General features: G+C 42.7%; 1 pseudogene; it reads left to right on the plus strand.

Annotated features, from left to right (window-relative positions):
- The first annotated feature begins 248 nt into the window (after nucleotides 1-248).
- Nucleotides 249-5,128, plus strand: LOC122331867 (annotated as a pseudogene).
- Nucleotides 5,129-6,806: the final 1,678 nt, after the last annotated feature.

Below are 6,806 nucleotides of genomic sequence, written 5' to 3' on the forward strand. Positions count from 1 at the left end.
TGAACACATGGGAGAAGACAAAACAACAACAAAAGAGTCCACACGTGTGACAACCTAATAGGTACAAAAGTGTATTTTTAAAAAGCGTACCGCCCAGTGACAGCTTTTGTACCTTCATTTTTGAGTGTGTGTGAAATACAAATAAAAAAACAGCAGGTTTGAAATGATCTGACATTATTTGCTCATTTAGCAGTAAGCTGTGTAAGTGTTAAGTTTCTTTTAAAACACTTGAATTAATAAATGTGACGATGCTGGCCTCACAAAGAAGATCAGAAAGGTAACCTTATCCCTGACTTGTTAAACCCTCATTAAACCCACTTGTTAAAAGCCTTTACAGCACGAATCCCATTCCAGAGCTGAAGAAATGACTAAATTCCTCTGAATTCTGATATTTTTGTGTTAATATCAGGCAATTGTTTTGGAGTTTATCACAATTCTGTTTTTGATGCATGTGTGAGTGTTGTGAGGAAGTCATTGTGCAAGAGTTTATGGAGAATATTACATGGCAACATATCTCTCGCTCTTTATGTACGGTCAGTTTAATTCTGTCAGTTCCCTGAAGAAAGAAAGAGTAAAGAAAGGAATAAAAGAAGGACAGAAAGAGAGAGAGAGAGAGAGAGAATCTGCGGCTGTCGGGAGTACATCTATTTATAGATATGTATTTGCCTTCAGGTATTTATAAACAAAAATAGGCATGAAATAATGTTTTCTAAATCATTAAAATGTGAAAATTGACTGGAACAAAAAGTATCAGAGGAAAATAGAAATCATGTCTTTATAGCATTTTTAATTAAGGCGTAGTACAAGACTTCTTTTGTCGTACAAATAATTGTCGAAAGCAAAAACATTTAGTAGAAAAATCTGACGTGAAGGGAAAAACTATTTTTGGAATGAGCAATTTTGAGTGGGATTCTGGTTGAGAAGCACTTCACTAAAATGTACCATATCTGTGGAATGTGGTAGCATTGCCACCTACTGACCGGTTCATTGTTAACTGTATTTATATAGCGCTTTTAACAATACAGATTGTGTCAAAGCACTTAAGAGTATCAAACAGGAGAATAGTAAAGTAAAATGTAGTGTCTGTGCAGTCAAATGACAATAATAACTGGAAATGAATGTAAATGTTTGTATATTGTCTGGTTTTCACAGAAAGGAGGCGACGGATGTGAAAGACACCTCTGAGATGGTGAAGGAGGCCTTGCAGCAGGCTGAGCGCGCCCAGAGTTCAGTGACCGAGGCTCTGAAACAGGCCAGCGCTGACATCAAGGGAACGCAAGACCTGCTGGTCTCCGTAAGTCTACATTTCTAGCCATTGGTTCCAAAGGGGACCGTTTTAGCCATTCTTTAGTCATTAGTAATTTGGACTTGATCTTTGAAGCAATTTGTGACTCTTTTGTTTAAAATGCGTTGGACTTGGAGCTAAAACTGAGTAACACCGCTCGAAGGCTGCTGAAGTTGGAAAGCGATGTAGCTTTGCTGAAAGAAAAGGCACTCAACACCTCCACCAGCGAACAGCACAGAGAAGAGAGCGGACAGCATCAAGGCACTTCAAAAATTCAAATTCAAATTTGATTTGTCACATACACATACATACATGGTACGACATGCAGTGAAATGTTTTTTACAACCTTCCAGCGTCGGAATAGAAAACGAAAAATATAAAATATAAAAAATATATATATACGAAGAAGTGTACAAAGTATAAAAGGTAAAAATAAAATAAAGTATAAAATATAAAGTGGCTGTGTGAATGTCCAATGTAAAGTGACTAGTGGAGTATTGTCCAGTGTAATTGTCCAGTTGTAAGTGGGTATCTGGGGAAAGAGGGGTGAACATGGGAATCCCGGTGATTAGGCGCTGGGTGTTCTCTGGTTCAGACTCCGAATGGCCTGCGGGAAGAAGCTCCTCCTCATTCTCTCTGTGTTTGCCTTCAGGGAAGGAAAGCGCTTTCCTTAACGCAACAGAAAGAAGAGTCCATTGTTGGGATGGCCGAGGTCTTCCACGATCTTCCTGGCCCTGGTACAGCACCGCTTGTTGTAGATGTGCTGCAGCACAGGGAGGTCAGTGCGGGTGGTGCGCTCAGCTGACCGCACCACCCTCTGAAGGGCTCGCCTGTCCTGCATGGTGCTGTTCCCGAACCAGGAGGTGATGTTTCCCGTCAGGACACTCTCAATGGTGCAGGTGTAAAAGTTCCTGAGCACCTGAGATGGGAGTCTGAAGTCCCTTAAGCGCCTCAGATGGTATAGACGCTGCCGGGCCTTCTTCACCAGGGTGTTGATGTGACAGGACCAAGACAGGTCCTGCGTGATGTGAACACCCAGGTACCGAAAACTGTCCACTCTCTCCACCGGGTCCCCTTTGATCATGATGGGATGGTAAGAGCGCACCTGCTTCGTGCTGAAGTCCACTATTAACTCCTTTGTTTTTCTGACGTTCAGGAGCAGATTGTTCTCCTGAAGGTAGACCATCTCATCGTTGTTGGATATCAGGCCCACCACGACAGTGTCGTCAGCAAATTTAATGATGGTGATGGAGTTTGTAGTGGCCACACAGTCATGTGTGTACAGCGAGTACAACAGGGGCTCAGAACACAACCCTGAGGGGCTCCAGTGCTGAGAGTGAGGGAGGATGAGGTGTGTTTTCCCATCCGTACGGCTTGTGGTCTGTCGGTCAGGAAGTTGGTGATCCAGTGACGCAGGGATGGGCTGAGTCCCAGGACCTCCAACTTCGAGGTGAGTGTGGAGGGAACTATGGTGTTGAACGCTGAACTATAGTCCACGAACAGCAATTTCACATAGTTCCCTTTTCTAAAATCCAGGTGGCTCGTGGTTGTGTGGAGGAGGTGTGTGATGGCATCCTCCGTGGAGACCGGTTCTGGCGCGGTGGGCGAATTGTAGTGGGTCGAGTGTGTCCGGTAGTGATGCGGTGATGAAGTCTCTGACGAGTCTCTCAAAGCACTTCATCTCTACCGTCGTCAGAACTGCGCGGTAATCATTCAGGCAAGAGGCAAGAGGTTTCTTCGGCACAGGAACAATGATGGACTGTTTGAAACACGAGGGGACTGTAGACTGTTTCAGGGAGAGATTAAATATCTAAGGTAAGACTCTGTTATTTATTTATTTTCGTTTGAGTAGGTTATTTATATTTTTTTCAATGTAGTTTGTTTATTATGTTGGCCTTGCCCTCTCCTGAAGATTTGCTTCCTCTGTTATTCATCTGTTCTTAAATAAATGAAAGATATTTATTCGAGACTGCGTTTGTGCTTTTCTGGATCAGGGATTGATGTGACCGTCCGGACGCTTTTTTTTTTTTGTTTTTGTAGACTTTATTTGTTACAGCCTTGCGTGCCCCTAGACAAACGGGAGGCTCGTAACACTATCCCCGTGTTATAGGCTGCGGAGCGGGATCTCAGAGAGTCGTGGATAGTTTACCCACGGTTTACCCACGGCTTCTGGTTGGGAAACGTCCTGATGACTGTTTTCTCTACCGTGTCATCCGCTAGTTTCCCGATGAATCCCATCACTGCTTCTGTGAACACGTTGACGTCCTCGGAGCTACACCTGAACATGGCCCAGTCTGCGTCATCCAAAGCGTCCTGCAGAGCGGCCACCGAATGCTCAGACCAGCGTGACACCTCCCTCTGTACCGGGGCTTCCTGTTTCAGCCTCTGTTTGTAAACAGGCACGAGGAAGATGGCGTCATGGTCCGATTTACCAAACGGTGGGCATGATTTTGCCTTGTAGCTCTCTATGAAGGGTGTGTAGCAGTGATCCAGTGTCCTTTCGCCCCTGGTGGGGCAGGTGAGTTGCTGGTGAAAGTTTGGCGGTGCGCGCTTGAGGTTTGCACTGTTAAAATCCCCATCACAATGAGTGCGGCCCCGGTGCTGTGACTGGTGTGATGTTAGGTGATCGTGCTTGAGGTGGAATATAAACGGCACTGACTATGACCGAGCTGAATTCTTGTGGAAGATAGAAAGGGCGACAATTGATGGTCAGAAGTTCCAGGTTTGGTGTGCAGGAGCGTGAGAGAGGGTTGGTAAACAACTCGCACCAGCGATTGTTCACCATCAGACACACTCCACCTCCTCTTGTCTTCCCCGACTCCATTGTTCTGTCCATGCGGTAAACAGAGAAAAACTCGGCCGGTTGTATGGCGTACCACTGGGTTCAGCCATGTCTTGGTGAAGCAGAGGAGGTTGCAGTCCCGCACCATGTCTCTCTGGAACTTGATCCTTGCCCTGAGGTCATCGAGCTTGTTTTCCAGAGACTGGACGTTGGCTAACAGGACACTAGGTAGGGAGCGCGGCGTGAGCGTGCCCTCAACCTGTTCCTGATGCCGGCTCGTTTCCTCGTGGATGCCGGTGCGGGTCGCGTCCTTTGTCTTCTTCGACAGGATCTCGCTCGCCAACATGGGTCCGGGTTTAAAACGGCGAAAGGTGGGTGCATTGTACACCAATAGATATAAGAGTGGCTCGGTCATATGTAGTAATAGCCATCTTATATAAAGAAAACAGCGTAGACTATTTAAAATACAAACATACTTAACAAAAAAACAGAAAGTTTTGCGGAGCGGTCGTGGACGGCAGCCGACCTCAACGGCGCCATCTTGCACTTGCTGAGCAGCTCAAAAGGTGCATGAATCACCTGGATATGATACGTCATCTCTGCTAAGAAGTGTTGTGGGTTTGTAACCTATACTATACATGACTGTTTATGCAGGATCTGGATTCAGAGCTGAAGGACAAGTACAGTAGTGTCGAGCAGGTGATCACACAGAAAGCAGAAGGAGTGGCAGAGGCCAAGAAAAGAGCAGAGAAACTCCAACAGGAAGCCAAAACATGGCTGCTACAGGCCAGCGACAAACTCCAGCTGCTAAAAAGTATGTCAATAACGCATCTCTAATTAAAGCATTAGAAGAGAACCATCACAAAACATTAACTTTTTAAATGTTCTCGCTTAAAAGAACAATATGTCTGTGTTTTTCAGATCCTGAGAAGAACTATGATGTAGATCAGAAGCTGCTGGAGGACAAGGCCAATGAACTGGTGGATGTGGATAAGGCTGTGAAAGAACTGCTTCAGGAGATCAGTCACAAAGTCACCGTCTACAGCACCTGACTGTTTTAACACTACTACTGACTGCTTTGGGAACATTTATGAAATTACCTTCTACGTCAAATCCCTGAGAAGGTTTTGTGAGTTTTACCCATACTTTATGATCACTGTATGGAAGGGTGTTACACACTTTTATGAACACGAGAGAATGCGATTTGGATTTTAAACCATAGCAGACCAAAGAGTGAATGTAGGATATGCCCAACATAACTATGAGACTGCAATTACATTGACCTCATTGTTTCAATTTTAGATTAGAGTTAAAAAGTAAAATAATATAAATGTAATTTTTACAAACGTTTTTGTTTACAGATACTTGGACCAACTTGTGAATACCATGAAAGTTCAAATCAGAATAAACTCAAGTGTGAAACTGACATTGTTATTGTGTAAATTTCTCAAATCAAGGAAATCAATCAATCTGAGGAAACCTTAAAATATGCAAACAACACTGAAGACTGAAGTGTATTGTGAAAAAAATCACTCTTTACTCCAAAATATTTTTACATTTGTTTATTTTCAGTTGTTGGTTTTATTGCTGGAAAATGACACTGATATGGACCGGGATCATGGCTGTAGACTGGAGCTGGACCTGTCCTGAAGCAATGAGGCTCGCAGACTGATGATACATGGAGCCCGCAGACTGATCTAAACGATCCAGATAAAGATCTGTTACCTATTCTCAATTGCCCTGTGTATCATCAGTCTTGGGCTACAGCTCTGACATTGTTCTTGTGCTCTTGTGGATTTGCTTCTGAATCAGACACCAGTCGTGTTGTGTTTGTTACTACGTTACAGCTGCGTTATTTAAACTCGCACACTCAGAAGTGTTCAGCTGGGATCAGGCTTTATGAAGAACAGTCAAGATCTTCCACAGTGACTCAATCAATCATTTGTTATTTAAACTTGCCTTATACACAGAGGCATTGTCATGTTAGAGTCCTGTCCATAAATCTGTATCCACAATTCCCCTAGAACATCATTGTATGCTTTAACATTACGATTTGTACTCATGGATATTATAATAATAAATACATACTAAATTTAATGATAAAATTAATAATAAAGTAGTTCAACCTGTTTATTGGAAGTGGGTGACCCAAAACTTTTGTCAATATAGTGTATAAAGATACATTTACATTTGTGTTTACATGCATTTACTTCAGTCTTTTATCTGTCTTTATCTCTTTAGACTGCTTTTGGACACATTAAATATGATTTTTTTGCCAAACACCTACTTTTATTCAACAAACCTTACCTGTATTCTAAGAGACTTACTTTTAGTCAACAAACTTTACCTGTATTCTAGAGGACATATCTTAACTCAACAGACCTTACTTGTACTCTAAAACACTTACCTTTAGTCAAGAAAGCATACCTGTATTCTACAGGACTTACCTGTTTTCTAAATCACTTACCTTCATTCAACAAATCTTACATGTATTCTACTGGACTTACCTTTAATCAACAGACCTAATCTGCATTCTACAGGACTTACCTTTAGTTAACAAGCTGTACCTGTACTCTTACCTTTAGTCAACATACGTTACCTGTATTCTAGAGGACTTACCTGTTTTCTAAATTACTTACCTTAATTCAACAAGCCTTACATCTATTCCACAGGACTTACCTGTTTTCTAAATCACTTAGCTTCATTCAACAAACCTTTCCTGTATTCTACAGGACTTAC

The sequence above is a fragment of the Puntigrus tetrazona genome, unplaced genomic scaffold (assembly GCF_018831695.1).
Source record: "Puntigrus tetrazona isolate hp1 unplaced genomic scaffold, ASM1883169v1 S000000003, whole genome shotgun sequence".
In the NCBI taxonomy this organism is placed as follows: Eukaryota; Metazoa; Chordata; class Actinopteri; order Cypriniformes; family Cyprinidae; genus Puntigrus; species Puntigrus tetrazona.